This window comes from Carcharhinus amblyrhynchos, chromosome 13 (genome assembly GCF_965287045.1).
Source record: "Carcharhinus amblyrhynchos chromosome 13, sCarAmb.v2.hapA, whole genome shotgun sequence".
Lineage (NCBI taxonomy): Eukaryota > Metazoa > Chordata > Chondrichthyes > Carcharhiniformes > Carcharhinidae > Carcharhinus > Carcharhinus amblyrhynchos.
The window spans coordinates 27,334,998-27,355,088 of NC_137336.1; positions in this window are offsets into that span (position 1 = coordinate 27,334,998).

The window sequence follows — 20,091 nt, forward strand, 5'->3', positions numbered from 1 at the left end:
TCAGAAAAAAGCTAGAAGAGCTAGAAATCATCAAACTTCTGGGTAACCACTGTAGACGGACTCCCTCATGGGATACCCCCCTCACATAGAAACATAGAAAATAGAAGCAGTAGTAGGCCATTTGGCCCTTCGAGTCTGCTCTGTCATTCATTTTGATAATGGCTGATCATCAAATTTAATATCCTGACCCCGCTTTCCCCCCCCATATCCCTTGGTCCTTAATCCCTTAACCCCCACAGCTATATCTGATTTCTTCTTGAAATCAGACGACATTTCGGCCTCAATTACTTTCTGCGTTAGTGAATTCCACACATTCACCACCCTTTGGGTGAAGAAATTTCTCCTCACCTCAGTCCCAAACCGTTTGCCCCTTATCCACAAACTATGGCTTCTAATTCTGGACACCCTCACCATTCTTGCTGAATCTAGTCCCTCTCATCACTCTAAACCTCCCCCCACCCCACCAGAGGATTTTTCCCCCCTACTGCCCCCACCCACTAACCAGCTCCACACGATATTCCCACCACCTGATCTGCCCACTCCCCTAAGACATGACACCCCCCAAAGCCCAATTCCCCCAACCTCTCATCCCTTCCTGATCTCCAATTCCTACCAATCTTCGCTTCTAGCACCCCCATTGCACATTGAACCTCGAATGGCCCCAATCCCCAAAATCCTGTCCACTTAACTTAGGCACTTATCTTCTCTCTGGTCTGTCAATTTCAATGACCTTTAACTTTCCTGGTAATGGCAGCTAGTCCTCCTTCACTTTGTTAGAGCTGGACTGTGATGTTGGGTCCTGAGGACAGCTGCACTGCCTGGAATTTGCCCAGCCTGAGTCCGGAGGTGAGGCAAGACAGGCAGAGAAGAAAATCCACAGAGCTAATTGGGCACAGGATGGTAATCCAATGCTGATTGTCACTTAGCGGAAGTTACGGCCCTTTTAACTAGCAATATCACCTCCCTTGCACATTCAAACTCTGTTATAACTACTTCAGTAATATGCTATATATTTAGTTATATAGCTATACACTATAGTTAAGAAAACCCACCAACTCTACTTTCCCTTCTACAGCCTCTACTTTCTCAGAAGACTAAGGATATTTGGCATGTCAGCTACAACCCTCACCAACTTTTACAGATGCACCATAGAAAGCATTCTTTCTGGGTGTATCATGCTCTGCCCAGACCGCTAGGAGTTACAAAAGGTTACTGTCTGTGTTGAGTTTGCATGTTCTCCCTGTGTCTGTGTGGGTTTCTTCCAGGTGCTTCAGTTTCCCCCCACAGTCCAAAGATGTGTAGGTTCGGTGGATTGGCCATGCTAAATTGCCCTTTAGTGTCAGGGGGATTAGCATGGTAAATTTGTGGGGTTAAGGGAATAAGGCTTGTGTGGGATTGTGGTCAGTGCACTTGATGGGCCAAATGGCCTCCTTCTGTAGTGTAGGGATTCTATGATTTCTATGAAAACTGCTCACAGTACTCCAGATGTGGTCTCTCCTGTACCTTATGTAGTTGCAGAAAGACTTCCCTACTTTTATACTCTAAACTCCTTGAAATAAAGGCAAACATTCCATTAGATATCCTGATTACCTGGTGCGCCTGTGTGCTAGCTTCCTGTTTTCTGCGCACAAATACCCTCAAGCCCCTTTGTGTTGCAGCTTTCTGCAGTTTTTCACCATTTAAATAATACTACTATTTTCTCCCTTTCAAAATGAACAACTTCTCATTTTCTCACATTATGCTCCGTTTGCCAACTTTTTGCCCACTTACTTAACCTATCAATATATTTTTGTAAACTGCTTAGATCCTTCTTGTAACTTAACTTTCCACCTATTTTTGCATCATCCGCACATTTGCTTCCTTCCTCCAAGACATTAATATAGATTGTAGACAGTTACAGTCCCAGCACTAATACCTATGGAAACCCATCAGTTACAGGTCACCAACCTGAAATAGTATCCTCATCCCCATTTGCTGTTCCCTGCCCATTAGCCAATTCTATCTATGCAAATATTCTACCTCCAACACTATGGGCTCATATTTTATGATTTAACCTTTTGTGAGGTACCTTGCCGGATGCCTTTTGGAAATCCAAATACAACACATCTGGTTCCCCTCTATCCACTCTGGCTGAGACTTCCTCAAAAAACTCTAGTAAATTCGTCAGACACAATTTCTTTTTCATGAAGCCGTGCTGACTCTGGTTGATTATATTATGATTTTCCAAATGCACTGCTATTCTTCCTTCACAATTGATTCCAAAATTTTTCTTACAATAGATCTTAAGCTAATTGGCCCAAGCTTACCTATTTGTTGCTTCCTCCCCTTTTTGAATAGGCATGCCACATTGGCAGTTTTTCAATCCTCTGGTACTTCGCCAGAATCCAAGGATTTATGAAAAATTACGATCAATGTATCCACTGTCCATAAACAACAAAAATTCACTTTAATTGCAAAAGCCCTAGGCTGGCTGCAGGAACTAAGAAACATAACTAATATGTTAAATAGGCTGGGAATTGAACATGGATGTGACAGATAGATGAGGTAGTTCAAGGAATTTTTCAGCTCTATTGCAAACTGAGATAATAAGAACTAACTACCCATTCCAGATTCATTGAGCCTCAATAGTTCCTATTCATTTTGGGAATAGAAGAAGATGATTTCCAGCACCTCATATGTCCAAGAAATTATAGACAAAATTTTGTCTAGCAAATCAGTGGAAGAGAGAAAAAGAGAGGCAGCCCTTTCACTTGCTGGAAATGCAACGGGATATATCTGAAATGTTAATCAGCACATATTCACCCTTTCCTGCTTTTTATTACTTTTAGCTTCAATCACAAGCTTTTGGAGTGCTGTTGACTCCACTCGCCTGATGAAGGAGCAGCGCTCTGAAAGCTCGTGATTCCAAATAAACCTACTGGACTTTATCTCATTCACTGTGAGTAAGAAGTAATATATTAAAAGTAATACATCAACAATTTTTCTGTCACCCTTCTCATTATAAATTCTAAGGGTCTTTTGGAAATTAAGGCACAAGACATTATAGAAAAAATGCTTTCTCGAAGAAGACAAGGATGTTTGTCCACTTGTGTTGATTTCTGTTCACTAGATCATTTGGGTTATCCGCAGGTTTAATGCTGGGTCCTCAGGCTTGCTGCGAACAATCAATTCTGTTGCTTTACAATGATTGGGAGCACACGGCAAATAAAACTGTCTGAATCTCACACCCAGCTCCTCTTCCAGTTTTAAAAAAGACAGGTCAGTCGGTTAAAATTTTCAGGTGGTTGTGTATGCCGCTTTTAAAAGAGTTAGGAAACCTGGCAAGTAAAAGGGGACAGGGAAGTTCGGATCCGTGTATTAAGTGATTTCACAGCAGTGCTTGCGGGCCAGAAGAAGCCACAGTGTATCTTTCAGGCCCAACAAGATGACCTCATTACAGTCCTATCTTTGGTTCTGTGATTTTCGACATTCTTCACATCCCATCTCCAGGTGTTTCACCTGCACCCCCACCCATTCTCAAACTCCAACTCGCCCATAATCAACTGAACACTTGCCACAGAACACACCACAATCTCCAACGATCCATGCATTCACTCTACTTATCCATCCGACAGTCTGTCAGCCACTTCCAGATATTCCATGTTTATCTTGCAGTGAATGCAATATTTGAGATATGGTTTGACCAGAGCATTATAAAGTCCCAATGTAATCTCTTTAAAATTAGAGTGATGATGGAATGTGGAGGCAGACTGGTTAATTCAATTTGTCTGCAAGTACTCAGAACTAGAGCAGGCAAAATCCAACACAGGAAGGCAAATTAAATGTCATCTGTGTACTCTGAAAGATGTGGCGACAGCCAGGGATGAAGTTGATAGAGATCGATAGCAGGCATGATGGCGGAATTTAACCCTTAAAACACAGATTTTGAAAGCGCAAGCAACTACTAACTCATTAGTTTAATTTCCATCGCAACTCTGCTGAATTTCAGCCAGATATCCATGACATTCATACTTTTGAGTTCTCTGTCTGGAAATTTTCCTCTTGGGTTCTTTCATAACATGGAGAAAAGGAGGGGGTGTGGAATCTATCAAATTAGAAGTAATACTCAGCACACTCTTTTTCCTCTTAAATACTCCTCTGCGATAACTGGATATGTTCAGGATAGAATTTAACATCATTCCCAGATCTCTCTCAACCAAACCTCAGCTAATTCAGTTCCATTCATTAAATACTTAGATTCCTTGCTTTGCTTTCAACCCATGCAGCATTGCAGTCATCAATATTAAATTCGACTGACTTGTACTCAGCAAAGTAGCAATATCACTCAGCATTCTGTTTATGTTGCCGCTCTACAGTGGCTTAATGTTAAGTACTATACCATCGCTACAGATCTCTATCAGCTTCATCCCCAGCTATTGCTACATCTTTTATAATACACTTATAACATTTAATTTGCCTTCCACACAGCACCTGTATTGAATTTTGTCTGCAATAGTTCTGTGTACTTGCAGATATTGGGTTGAGCATTCTGCCTCTACACTCCATCATTTTGTTTGTGAGTAGATATATGTTAATAAAATGGAAATGAGGCAAAACATAGCCTCAACAACCTTTTCAATTTATTATATGCTCTCAAAGGGAGTGGACCAGGGGATTGGAGTCTGCAACTGGTCGCAGGGGAAACATGAGATCATTGGAGCATGAGGAGTGTCATAAATCATGAAAACCAATCACAGGACCTGTAAAGGTTGGGTCTAGAGGATATACAGTAGCTCCTTCGTGCCCTCTATTAGATACTAGCTGCATTGATGTCAAATGTTCAAGAACTGGAGGAGGGGGCACTGGGGCTGACAACACAGCCCTGCACAGGTACCATCAGGTAAGAGGAAAATTCTCCATCTTATTTCCAAAATGGCTCTGCTGCTGTGTTGTGCGACACCTCAGCAAAAGAGTGTGTGTGTGTGTGTGTGCGCGCGCATGTGCGTGTTTGCATGTGCGTGTGTGTGCATGTGCATGTTTTTGTGTGTGGGGGGGCTGGGGAATGGTGGCAGGAGAACGGAGTGCCTGAGAGTGAAAAGAAGTGTCTGTCCCTCATTGCCACTAATATAATGGTGGGCCATTATATGTGTCCTTTTGCAATTCCTATGCATCATTGGATTGCGTTGCCCCCAATTTAGTGTAAGTTGTGAATTTGAACTTGCATTGCATTGCATTTTTGTCTCCAGATCAGACTGCCACTTAGTATATCTCCATCTGACATATGACCTCTGGCTCTTACTCTTTCTGCCAGTTGTATAAATCCGAGTTTTAATGAGATAACTGCTGCCTTAAGTAGCAGACTTTACATACAGACATACAAATTAGGAGAGGAGTGGGCAACTTGGCACCTCGAGCCTGCATTACCATTTGATAAGATCATGGCTGATCTAATTCGTTCCTCAACTCTGCGTTCATGTTGATCTTCCTTTGACATCCCTGTCAAATAAGAAGCTAGCAACCTCAACACAATCACATTCAAAATATTCAATGATCCTGCTTCCACTGCCCTCTGGGGAAGACCTTCCAAGAAAACAAATTCTGCTCATCCCATCCTTAATGGGAGAACCCTAATTTTTAATGTTCTTCAGTTCCCATTTATTCCACAAGGGGAAATATTGGATGGGATTTTAGGGCCTTGTTCGTCCCAAAACCGTTAAATCCGCCTGATCACTTTGTGGCTGGGTTCACCAACATGTTTAGGCCCCAGCCCTCCTAGAATCAGCACACAACTTACCACTCTCCCAAAAAATGATTTAGTGTGGGATGATTGCGGTCCAGTCCACATCAGACAGACCGTTAACTCCCACCCGAGGACCGCCAAATCCCACCCAAAGACAACGGACATTTCCATTGTCTGCCTGTCGCTCATTCCGATTCCATGGCAGATGGGTCGGTAAAATTCTAGCCATCCTCTCAGTATCAATCCGCCCAATTAATTGCCCTTGTCTTTTGATACGTTTTAATAAGATCACCGCTCATTCTTCTAAACTCTAGTGAATACAAGTAAGACTAACATCCTTCCGCATAAGATAACTCTTCACTCCAAGAATCAGGTGAGTGAACATTTTCTGAATTTATTCTAATTATTCTCAAAAAATGACTGTTGTAATGATGAGAAAACACAGGTCTGTCCGATGCGCACTGGACAGCAATCATCCCACACTAAATCATTTTTTGAGACATTGGTAAGTTGTGTGCCGATTCTGGGAAGGCCGGGGCCTAAACATGTCGGTAAGCCCAGCTACAAAGTGATTGGGTGCCATTTTGAAAGGGCGCCTCGATCTCACAGTGCATTGGGAGACACCCCCCCTTCCCCCCACCGCTCCTTCACTGGCATATTTTCCCACCCTCTTCCCTAACACGGATTGCTGGCAGTGGGGCATGCCCCCTTTACACTCCCCCCTTCAAGACATTCCCCCCTTCATGAATCCCATATGACCCTCCCTTCATTGCATCTTATTATAGCCCCCCATCATAGCCCCTTTTCATAGCGCCATATCATAGACCCCCCCCATCATAGCCCCCTTACATAGTCCCCTCTGACATAGACCCCATTATAGCTCCCACTCAGGCCCCACTCACACTCATCTTTTGAAATTAATACGTGTTTTTCATCCACATATTTCATGTTGTTCTTTAAAAAAAATCTATTTATCTTTTATATCAGTCTCATCACCACTTAACAGATTATTATTTTAGCAACTTTGCCCTTATAGGTTTTCCATGTGTAACTTTACACAGTGTATAAGATTATGTTCATAGGAATGCAATACATATTTTTGAGAAGTCTGGACTTTGGGTTGGAGATGGTGCCTGTGTGGTATCTGAACTCGACTGGCATCTGATCTGTCACATAAATGTTCTGGGTGGAATGGCAAACATTCTAACTATATTGAAAATCTCCAGCCTCACATCAGGAGCTTATTATCAAATGGCAATAAATATTGTAAATATTGGTCTACGTTACCCAGAGCACAATAGCAGGAATAGCCTTGGTTTGGGGTAGAACTCCCACCTCTGAAACATTTGGTTCTGGGTATGAACCACACTCCAGAGTCTTGAGCACATAATCAAGAATGACACTTCTATGCAGCGTTAAAGGGCTTACTGCATTGTTCGGGTTGTTGTTTCTTGGATGAAATGTTAAATGTAGGCCATGTCTGCCCTGGACGTAAAAGACCTTGTGGCAATAGTCTAAGAATTTCTAACTTCCTGGTCAGTGTTTATTCCAGTCAATAACATTGGAGTAGATCTCATGGTCATCACTGTTAGTAGGATTTTGTAGTGTAGGAACTGGCTGTGCTGTTTTGTACAACTGTGATTCCAGAAAGTTAAGTGGAAGGAACTAATTTAACCGATATTTCTTGGTTGCAAAAGGGTTCTGAATTATTTACACACTGCCAATGCATGGAAACACAATGAAATGTATCCCTCTTACATTTGGAACCTCCTGTGATGGGTAAACAACTGCTAGCTTTGCCTCTAGTTTCACACTTGGTTCCAAATCTGTTTGTTTCCTGGAGGGCTGAAATTCTATTGGACAACATTCTTGTTCTAATACACGAAGAATTTCTGGAAGTCGTATTTTACATCTTCAGTGGCACTCATTTCTGGCTCTCTATCTGCCTCTTGGAGATTATTTTTAATTGAAGTTTTATGTGTACTTCTGAGTACTTTCCCTCACTTTTCGCCCTATACGCTGCATACATTATGCTTCTTACTTATTTTGCTTTGCATTGCCTGATTAATTCATCTAGGAGCCTTGACGTTCAATTATTTTGCATGCTTCAGAGCATGTCAAACAAAAAAAATTCCATCTAGCTGAAGCAATTGAAGATTTAAAAAATACATATGTGCTTCTGGGAAGCCCTGCATATCTGACTTTATATTCTCCTTAAAATAGGTGATCAAAATTTTGATATAATAAAAGGGGAGAAATTGCTCTTACTGACGGGTGAGATAACAATCAGAGGACACAGATTTACTGCAAAAGAACTAGAGGTAACATGAAGAAAAGAAATTAGGAAGTGAGTTGCTATGATCTAGAATACATTGCCTTAAAGGATGGTGGAAACCAATTTGAAAGTAACTTTCAAAAGATAATACATGAAGGGAAAAATTGCAGGGGAATTGGACTTATGAGTTAGCTTTCAAAGAAGTAATATAGATAAGATGGGCTGAAGTCATTCCTTCTGTGCTGTATTATTAGGAGATCAGGTTGGGTTTGAGTGAAGTTTCCGTTTGCTCATGTTTTCCTTGACCACCATTAAGTAACTTGACATTTTGTTGGCCAACAGGGGACGTGATGGCTTAGTGGTACTATTGCTAGACTATTAATCCAGAAACTCAGCTAATGTTCTGGGGACCTGGGTTTGAATCCCGCCATGGCAGATAGTGGAATTTGAGTTCAATAAGAAAATATCTGGAATTAAGAATCTACTGAAACCATTGCTGGAAAAACCCATCTGGATCATGAATGATTTTAGGGAAGGGAATCTGTCATCCTTACCTGGTCTGGCGTACATGTGACTCCAGTGCCACAGCAATGAGGTTGACAACGTGGATGGGTAGTAAATGCTGCCCAGCCAGTGAGGCCCATCGCCTGTCAACGAATAAAATAAAGTTCCATATATTTGCGACCTTCATAATACACTATTACCCAAGAAATTTCTCAGCCTGATGGTAGAACTTGATGAAAAGAAAAGGGCAGTATGGACAAGTTGGGCCAAAAGGCCTGTTTCCATGCTGTAAACCTCTATGACTCTATAGCATGTTATTATGTATTCCACTGATGAAGAAGGAATGCTTAATGTTTTTATATCACTCTATTGATGAAGAAAGATGTGTAATGTTTTTAATGTCAATTTTTTCCTTTATAATCTTTTTTTCACAAAAAGTATTAGCTTTTTCTTTAGGATGTGTTCTTCCTGCTTCTTGCCGCAAGCAATATTCAATGTTGAAAGTGCATGTATGGGTCGCCTTTGATGCATTTCCCAAAGCTTTCTGAACCCATCCTCCGCAATTCCCCTGACAGATCAATGAGATTATCCAGTGAACTGCTGTTAGGAGTAGACCTACATTAGTTGTGCTATTGAACCTTTGTGTATATAGTTCTTATTGTTAATAAACTCTTTGAGTGAATTATTGCCACATTGAGTCTTTTTGAGTTATTCCAACACTGAATGAAATTGTTTGGTAAAATAAACAACAGCAACATAAGGAAAACATTTTTGGCAGCAAGTGATAAGGGTCTAAAATGCTTGAGAGTGTGCTGGAGGTAGATTCAACCATGGTTGTGAAAAGAGAGTTGGATCATTAGCAGAAGAGAAAAAATTACAGGAATAAGTGAGGGAGTGGAACTGGGTGAATTGTTCTGGAACAGAGCTGGCAGAGATGTGGTGGAATGTTTCTTTATCACAAGTAGGTTTACAGTAACACTGCAATGAAGTTACAGTGAAAATCCCGTAGTCGCCACACTCCGGCGCCTGCTTGGGTACACTGAGGGAGAATTTAGCATGGCCAATTCACCTAACCAGCACATCTTTCGGACTGTAGAAGGAAACTGGAGCACCTGGAGAAAATTCACACAGACATGGGGAGAACACACAGATTCCACACAGACAGTGACCCAAGCTGGGAATGGAACCTGGGTCCCTAGTGCTGTGAGGCAGCAGTGCTGACCACTGTGCCACCATAACACACAATGCAACCCTAGCCAATTTTTAGGATGATCCCAAATCAGGCATTCTTCTATGGGAAATTTTTGTTTGATTGGAACATTTTAGATATATTTGTTAAGAATTATACATTATTGTGGTTATTTTGTTTTTATTTACAATTGATACAAGTTATTGCTGATTTTCTTTCCATACATGTTCACCATATTCTTAAATAAACTTTGTTTGATAAAAGCTCCCGAGTGGATGGTTTGAATCGTACCCAAGGTGAAACATATCATGCTTATCCTAGTCAAATTCTAAGTGCAAAACTTATGATCCAGCTGGGCTTCATAAAACACTGGTGGAGTTTCTGACCTGAACCATAACTGTGGTGGGTATATGGGATGAACTACCAGAGAAAGTGATTGAGGCAGGTACAATAGCAATATTTAAGAAGCATTTGGATAAGTTAATAGATAGTAAAAGATGAGATGGATTTGGACTAAATGTGGGCAGTTGGACTAGCTGGGAGGGCATCATGGTCGGCCTGGACTGGTTGGGCCAAAGGGCCTGTTTCCATGCTGTGTTGCCCTATGACTTTATGGGCGGGATTTGATGGTCTTGCTCGTCCCGAAACAATGAAACCCTGCCCGAGATGGCTGGAGAAGTCTTTTTATTGCTCCTTAAGTGGGTCTTGTTTACTTTTACATTTCGAATCTTTTATTACCCTGCACTGTTAGGAGGAAATGTCATGTGGCAGATATTTCCATCCCTCACCCGCTTCGATTCCTGTGGCAGGTGGGTCAATAAAATTTCTGCATTTGTCTCTAGTTATGATTCATGTTTTAAAAGAAATAAAGTTTCACACAGCAAAGATTAACGCTCACGTGATACTGGAACCGAGTCCTTTGGTTAGAGAATTGAAACACTGACTTCTTAGCCTTGTAGCTTTTAGTAGCCCTCTGGATACACTTGTTTGATGTCAGAACAGTTTCCCAGAACACCAGGGAGAGGGCCTATGTAGGCAAGCTAGCAACAGCAGATGTTCTACTCCAGAAAAGCAAGAAGCCTTGCTTTCATCTAATCAGCAGGATTTCCAAAACCAGGGAGAGTGAGGAATACTTCTATTTAGCTTGATGTCCCTTCTAAAACTAAACTGCTGTCAGGCAAAACAAAAAATGGAAATGAATTCACTATGAATAAAAAAAAATTCTAAAACACATGGTCTACCTCCTAACAGTGCAGGGTCACAAAAGATCCCAAAGTAAAAATAAACAGACCCCACTTAAGGAGAAATAACAGGACTTCTCCAGCCAATTCAACAACAATGACACAAGCTGAGGGTGGGAGAGCTGCAGAGAACATGATCTTTTTTAAAAAAGCATTTCTTAAAGGTATACTTGACATCACACCACCTCTGCGTGAAGAAGCTACCCCCCAGATCCCTTTTAAATCTTTCCCCTGTCACCTTAAACCCAAGCCCTCTAGTTTTCAATTCCCCTTTCCTGGGAAAAAGACTTTGTGCATTCATCCTATCCATGCTCCTTATGATTTTATACATCTCAATAAGGTCACACCTCATTCTCCTATATTCCAAGATATAAAGTCCTGGCCTGGCCAACCTCTCCCTATAACTCAGGCTTAGTAGTCTTGAGTTCTGCACTTTCACATCAATTCAGACCGATCCAAAGCCAATGCCAATCACAAAATTGGGGACTTTGAATGAAACGATTCTTAAGGCACAGCTTTACTTTAGATTTAAATAAGAAGTCAAAAACAGAGCAAGTAAACATGTTGCTTTACTCAATAGGTCTGATTGCTGGCGTCTTCATTATAAGAATTAATGATCCGTCTGGAAAATTCAAAGAGGTCCTAAAATCATTCAACCTTTGTTTTAACCTAAAAAGCAATACAACGTTCAAAAGAGCTAAATTCAATAAAGGGGTTCAGTTGCCAGGGGAACCAGTCGATTCATTCATCAATGATCTTCACAGGAAGTTTGTGAATATGGAGATTCAAAGTCTAAAATCATCAGAGACAGAATAATGGTTTGTGTAACAGATTGTGCTCTCTGACTCCCTACAAGAAAATGAAGGTCTGACCCTGGAAAAGGTAATCCAGATAGTTAGATGGCCAGAGTCATGCTCACAGGATAATCTTAATGGGAGAGAATGAAACACGATGCACAGGCCAATCCTCACTCCAGCTCATCATGCCACAAAGATGCAGGGCCACTGTGTCAGTGAAACCAATTCCCAAACAGGCCTGTAGAGTGAGCACGCTGGTGGTGTGGAGTGAAGCACCCTCACAGGCGAGAACAACGTCAGAGATAGATGCTGCTTAGACTGCTGATCCCTCTCTTTTACATTCCCCACTGGAGGTGCTGTGGTTATCTGGTGGTTGGCTCGTCTGACTATTAAGGGTTTTCTGGGACAAGTGCCACCCAGTACTTCCAATGCAAAAGGATTGGACACTTGGGCAAACTGTGCAAGGTTAAAGCTCTGAAATGCACAGAAGTTCGGAAGCTGATCCATGAGGATCATGTTGTCTTCAGCAAGGAGACAGCTCCTAGCTTGTACCGTCTATGGTGCATGTGCAAGCCCAGAAGACACGGAGTCATGTTTTTGGTTCAAGTCAAAGATCTTGGTTTCTCATCTTGGAATGTGGTCATTTTTGTCAATGGACATCTAACAAATTTTAAATTAGAAACAGGGCAGTCCTGTCAGACAAAGAACCATGACTGAAAGACCTCTGGCTTTGAACAACACAGACACTTTACAGGTCCGGAGGAGCCTGAATTCCAGTTAATGGACTAATCCTGCAACAACTGAGATATGGTGGAAAGAAAATCTTTGAGCTGATATACGTCATCCATTAGCAGTCATAAGGTGCCTGTGGACCCTTGGATTTCCTCAAGATGGCAAATGATGTCTGACAACCACTATCATTCATGAGTCCTCAAATGATAAAAGCAGTATCGTGACTGGGAGTTCATCTCCAAAGTGTCTTCTCTCTTTGTGCAGCAGGTTTGTCCATTCTCCTCACAGGTCCCAGGAAACCCTCAATAGTCAGACTAGCCAATCACCAGATAACCACAGCACCTCCAGTGGGGAATGATAAAGAGAGGGATCAGCAGTCTAAGCAGCATCTATCTCTGACCCCGGCAACGGTACAGCAGGTCAACACTTGAACCATATCCTGCAGCTCCCAGCCAGCATGCCAAACCTGCAAGAGATTCTGGACCCTAGTAGCAGCCCTCCATGGCTGACAACAAACAGTAGAAAGCACTACGCCTTATTCTCACCATAGGAATGCTCTTCTTCAGCCACAGAAGACATCAAGATGACCCACATAACTATGGAAAAAGCGAAAGAAGTAACAAGGAACCAAACACAATGCCTGTCCACCCCATAAGAAATGAGTTAAAGTAACAACAATCACTAATCAATACAATAGCCAAACCAACCAGCTATAGTTCAACATGAAGGAATGGAGAAAAAGAATGAAAACATAATCTGATGCCTGCTCAGCCTCCAGACTAACAGGAAGAACCAACACTAATGGAGCCTATCACTCCCCTGATAGAACTGCGAATGAGATATCAAGAATTATAAGGCCCCCAGGTTTCCTGAAACTTTAAATTCAAGGACTTGAAGGGGAAAGGTGAGAAAGTGATAATGTAGTAATAGTGATAAGGTAGTAACAATTACGTAAATGTTTCGGAGTGATATCAATGTGAGCCATGAATTAAACAAATATAACTCTAAATACATTGAATACAGGCTTGTCATATAAGATCGAGCACATATAAGGCTAATGTGGGACTGAGTACGTCATTGCCCACTCAGTGCTGTATAAATAATATGAGCCGGTGCCTGAGGTCATGTGGTTTTGAGTAGAGATGTGTGTAGTCTTAAGTAAGGAGACAGATCCTAGCTTGTACCATCTATTGTACATGTGTAAATATCTTTAGTAGTTAATAAAAACACAATTAATCTACAGAAGATTACAGAGATTTTTATCAGATATAGGGACTCGTAACCAACACCCCACAACACTCCCTACCAAAGAGGGTACAGAGATGGATTTACAAGTTAGCAATAGAGAAAACGATGGGCTGGATTATATGCTGTGGGCAGGCCCCCTAGAGCCCAGTATAAATGTCAGCAGAGAGACTGCCTGCGCTTACTTTAATTTTATAGGCAGCACCCTTTTAATTAATATAAATCCATCTCCAAGTGAAAGTCTTGCCTTACAGAGCTACTGGTCAATTGTAGGCTGGCAGTTCAACACACTGACTGATGTCAACAGGTCCCAGCGAGGGGGTGGGCTGACATATTGGACAGGGCAAGGGGTGAGGGTGGATGTAGGGAGGCAGATTTGTAGGGAAGGGCCTCCAATTGGCACGAGAGCCTGCAAGAAGTGCAACAACTGGGCAACCTAGGCGCACCTTCTCCTGTTGCTCATAAATGGCATTGGGGGCAGAGACAGGTGAGTTGCTGTTGGCACAGTGCCTTCATTTTCAGGTCCACTGCCTAATCTCCCATGGGTGTCCTGTAAAATTTATTCCTACAATAGACCATGTACACTCTAATATATATAACAATCTATTAAGAACTGAATATGCAATTACAAGTGAAGAGGCAGTCAATCACAATGCTAACAGTTCTAGGAAAATGCAGAAAATACAATGCAATTTCTAGGAGAGAATCCAATTTTTAAATCCAACCGTGTTACACTAAAATATTTCAGCAGCGTATCACTCTTTATGAGAGTCACATTTACCTTAAATTCCAGAATAGAAGACGAACGAGTTAATGAGATTTTCCAGCGAAGGGGAGAATTATCATCGCTGAGTTCGAACAGTTGTACCTTTGCCATGAGAGGTGATGGAACGAGCCTAGCAAACCTGAAAATTCAACGTGTGTTTTCAATATTTATAGTGTTTCTGAGATTGTAGAACTAATTTCTTACATCTGGTGTAGTACATCAATAGTTGGTAAGTCCAAAACCTTTTACTTCCCAAATAAGGTTGTTCATTTCTCGGTAAGATCTGGCCCTCTTTGATTCCCAAGGCAAGCAACGGTGGAATAAGCTGAGAACCTCATTATGGTTAGATTTTCATTCTTCATCTAATTGTGTATCAAGATAATAGTACAGTTTGGGTTGGGTTAGTTTTGTTAATATTTCAGTTAATTGTGGCTCAGGGCTATTGGCATAAACTCATCTCATTGTGACAGTTTGCAAAACTTTATTGTGGCCATGTGGTGATCGTGGCTTTGGGAGTGAATCCCTCATATCAGAAGTTGCTCTAATCTTTCTAATTTGACACATGCCCCTTCATGCCTATGGCTGTGCAGTATAAACAGTTTTAACCTTCAAGAAATTCAGAAAACCTTTTCAATATTTATGGCGCTTATCCACAGGAAAATAACTCTTACAAACCCCAATTATGTCAGAATTCCTGTACAAAGACATGATGGGCCAAATAGCCTCCTTCTGTACCGAAACTATTCTATGGCTCCATGATTCCGTAAGTGTTGGCGGAACATCAAATCTAATGTTATGTGAATCTTAATGTCTACCTTACACAAGGCACTGGAAATCTTTATTAATAATTAGAAAATGTATATGATCTGAAGATAAAATAGAACCGAGAAGGTAAAGGACACTGTCTAATTTTAAAAAAAATCTGTGCTTTTCTTATTCTTTGTTCAAAAAACCATTTTTCAGACATAATGCAAATCATACCAAGTTGCAAGAACAAAGCTAATCAGATATATAATAAAATTGTCTAAAATAATTATTGATTGCACACTTAATGCATATTTCCAATTATATCTACTAATGCTAAATTGTTTATAATTAAAGATATTTATACACAACGTTAGAATCGTCAACGCAATAGCACCATACTTTGGAACTTAGCTCTGCAGAAGGGTAGAGGATGAAGGTTTCTGCGTTCAATTCATCGCATGGAAATATGGCAGCCTTGGCCATGGTGTCAGAACAGGGGGTCTCCCCAGGAGCTCTTTCATGGAGAAAAAAACGTCCGTCTTGTTATGGCAATGTAGCCAAGATCTGAATCATAGCAGAATGGATTGTGCATCACATCATGGATGAGATTTACTGGCTGCCCCTATGCCAAGACTGGGAATTCCCACCCCGAGTCCATGGACCATTAAGAGGTATGTCAAATTTTTCATCCCTGCTGCCAGACTGAAAAATCTTTCCCCTCACTTCCACTGTAGTTCCTGTTTCTCATAACTTACTAATTGCTCATTTTGACCCATTCATGTTGCTCTCAATTATCTCTCAGTGCCTCTCATTCCTTAGGCTGAAAGACTAGACAGATCTGTTCTTACACATTTATAGTGCTATCAGGAAATGCACAGTTAAGGTCTGATTGTGTGATTTCCTCTTCTTTTCCCAGAGGAAAAATTGTGGACAACATGAAGAAGGCCAGAAGGGGGAAGCAGGAAACATGGACATGTTTTACCCTTGGAAGCATACCAGACTCTGAAGGGACTCAATAGGGTGACTGCTAAGAGGTTGTTTCTGCTGGCTGGGGAATCTGAACATGGGGGAACAATCTTAGGATAAGGGACTGAGATGAGGAGAGATTACCTCACCTGGATCTTTGGAATTGTCTGCCTCAGAGGGTTGTGGATGCTCCATTGCTGTTAAGGCAGAGCTGTGCAGACTTTTATCTCTCAGGGAATTAAGGGTTATGGGGAGTGGGCAGCAAAGTGGAGTTGAAGACTGAGATCAGCCATTATCATAACGAATGGTCGAGCAGGCTCAATGAGCCACATGGTCTACTCCTATTCCTATTTTTCGTGTTCTTGTGAAATTGGATTCAGTGGTACAGCAATTTAGAAGCACAAATGTTATATGTCATAGAGGTTTACAGCATGCAAACAGGCCCTTCAGCCCTATTTGTCTATGCAGCCCTTTTTCTAACCCGTAAACTGGTTCTAATTGTCTGCATTTGGCCCATATCCCTCTATACCCACCTGACCAATGTAGCTGTCTAAACGGCTTTTTAAAAGAAAAATTGTATCTGTCTCTTCCACTGCCTCTGGCAGTTTGTTCCAGACACTCACTACCCTCTGTGTGAAAAACTTGCCCCACTGGACCGTTTTGTATCTCTCCCTCTCACCTTAAACTATGCCCTCTAGTTTTAGACTCCCCTACCTTTGGGAAATGATATTGATTATCTAACTGATCTATGCCCCTCATTATTTTATAAAACTCTCTAAGATCACTCCTAAACCTCCTACCCTCCAGACAAAAAAGTCCCAGTCTATCCAGCCTCTCTTAAAACTCAAGCCATCAAGTCCCAGTGGCATCCTACTAAATCTTTTCTGCATTCTTTCTAGTTTAATAATATCCTTTCTATAATAGGGTGACCAGAATTGCACGCAGTATTCCATGTGTGGCCTTACCAATGTCTTGTACAACTTCAACAAGATATCCCACCTTCTGTATTCAATGTTCTGAGCAATGAAACCAAGCATGCTGAATGCCTTCTTCACCACTCTGCCCACCTATGACTCCACTTTCAAGGAATTATGAACCAGTACCTCTAGATCTCTTTGTTCCATATCTATCCCCAACACCCTACCATTAACTGAGTAAGTCCTGCCTTGGTTTGATCTATCAAAATGCATCACCTCATGTTTAATATTCATATCTTTTGGGCCAGTGGGCTGACGAATGGCAGGTGGAGTTTAATTTAGACAAATACGAGGTGATGCATTTTGGTAGATTGAACCAGGGCAGGACTTATTCAGTTAGTGGTAGGGCGTTGGTGAGAGTTACAGAACAAAGAGATTAGGGGTACATATTCATAGCTCCTTGAAAGTGGAGTCGCAGGTGGACAGAGTGGTGAAGAAGACATTCAGCATGCTTGGTTTCATTGGTCAGAACATTGAATACAGGAGTTGGGACATCTTGTTGAAGTTGTACAAGACATTGGTAGGGCCATACTTGAAATACTGTGTACAATTCTGGTCACCTTGTTATAGAAAGGATATAATTAAATTAGAAAGAGTGCAGAAAAGATTTACTAGGATACTACCGGGACTTGATGGATTGAGTTAAAAGGAGAGGCTGGATGGACTGGGACTTTTCTCTCTGGAGCGTAGGAGGCTGAGGGGTGATCTTATAGAAGTCTATAAAATAATAAGGGGCATAGACAAGGTAGATAGTCAATATCTTTTCCCAAAGGTAGGGGAATCTAGAACTAAAGGGCATAGGTTTAAGGTGAGAGGGGAGAGATGCAAAAGTGTCCAGAGGAGCAATTTTTTCACACAGAGGGTGGTGTCTGGAACATGCTGCCAGAGGTAGTAGTAGAGGCGGATACAATTTTATCTTTTAAAAAGCATTTAGATAGTTACATGGGTACGATGGGTATAGAGGAATATGGGCCAAATGCAGGCAATTGGGATTAGCTTAAGGGTTTTAAAGAAAAAGGGTGGCATGGACAAGTTGAGCTGAAGGGCCTGTTTCCATGCTGTAAATCTCTATGATTCTATGACTCTATTTAAATTAAACGCCATCGGCCATTCATCAGTCCACTGGCCCAATTGATTAAGATCCCATTGCAATCCTAGATAACCTTTTTCACTGTCCACTATGCTACCAATCTTGGTATAATCTGCAAATTTATTAACCATGCCGACTAAATTCTCATCCAAATCATCAATATCAATGACAAATAACAGTGGACCCAGCACTGATCCCTGAGGCACACCATTGGTCACAGGCCTCCTGTTCGAAAAACAATCCTCTACAACCACCCTCTGTCTTCTGTCATCAAGCCAATTTTGTATCCATTTGGCTACCTCACCCTGGATCCCATGAGATTTAGCCTTATGCAACAACCTTCCATATGGCACCTTGTCAAAGGCCTTGCTAAAATCCATGTAGAAAACATCAACTGTGCTATCCTCACCTACCTTCTTGGTTACCCCTTCAAAAAACTCAATCAAATTTGTGAGACATGATTTCCACTCACAAAAACATGCTGACTATCCCTAATCATTCCTTGCATCTCTAAATGGCTGTAAATGCTGTCTCTCAAAATACCATCTAACAACTTACCCACTATAGATGTGAGGCTCAACGGTCTGTAGTTCCCAGACTTTTCTCTGCAGCCCTTCTTCAACAAAGGCACAAAATTTGCCATCATCCAATCTTCAGGCACCTCACCTGTGATTATCAAGGATTCAAATATCTCTGCTAGGGGACCCGCAATTTCCTCCCTAGCCTCCCACAATGTCTTGGGATGCACTTCAACAAGTCTCGGGAATTTATCTAACTTGATAAACTTTAAGATTTCCAGTACCTCCTTCCCTGTTACCTGTACACTCCTCAAGACATCACTATTTATTTCCCCAAGTTCCCTAACATCCATGCTTTTCTCAACAGTGAATACTGATGAGAAATATTCATTTAGGATCTCACTCATCTCTTGTGGATCCACGCATAGGTGATCTTGTTGATCTTAAAGAGGCCCTACTCTTTTCCTAGTTATTCTTTCTCCCTTAATGTATTTGTAGAAGTTCTTTGGATTCTCTTTTGCCTTATCGATCAAAACAATCTCGTGTTCCCTTTTTGCCCTCCTGCTTTCTCTCTTAGTTCTACTTCAAAACCCTCTATACTCTTCAAGTTGTCCACTTGAACCCAGTTATCTATGTATGTCATATGCCTCCTTCTTCTTCTTCTTGACCAGGGCCTCAATATCCCGAGTCATCCAGAGTTCCCTACTTCTACCAACCTTGCCCTTCACTCTAAGGGGAATGTGCTTACCCTGAACTTTGGTTAACAAACTTTTGAAAGCCTATGCTTACCAGATGTTCCTTTGCCTTCCGACAGGCTCCCCAAAATAACTTTGGAAAATTCCTGTCTGATACCATCAAAATTGGCCTTGCAACAATTTAGAATTTTAACTTTTGGGCCAGACTATCATTCTCTATTGCTATCTTAAAACTAATGGAGTTATGGTCACTGGTCCCAAACTGATCCCTCGCCAACATTTCTGTCACTTGCCCTTCCTTATTTTCTAAGAGAAGGTGAAGTTTTGCCCCCTTTCCAGTCAGGCCATCCATATACTCAATGAGAAATTCCTCCTGAACAAAATTTCTCTCCACCCAAGCCTCCAATACTATGGTTGTCCCAGTCAATGTTGGGAGAGTTAAAATCTCCTACTATTCTCACCCTATTCCTCTTGGAGCTGTCTGCAATCTCTTTACATATTTGCTCCTCAATTTCCTACTGATATTTGGGGGCCCATAGTACAACCCTATCAAAGTGATTTCTTATTTCTTAGTTCTACCCACATAGACTCAGTGGACGAACCCTCAGATACATCCACTCTCATGCCGTG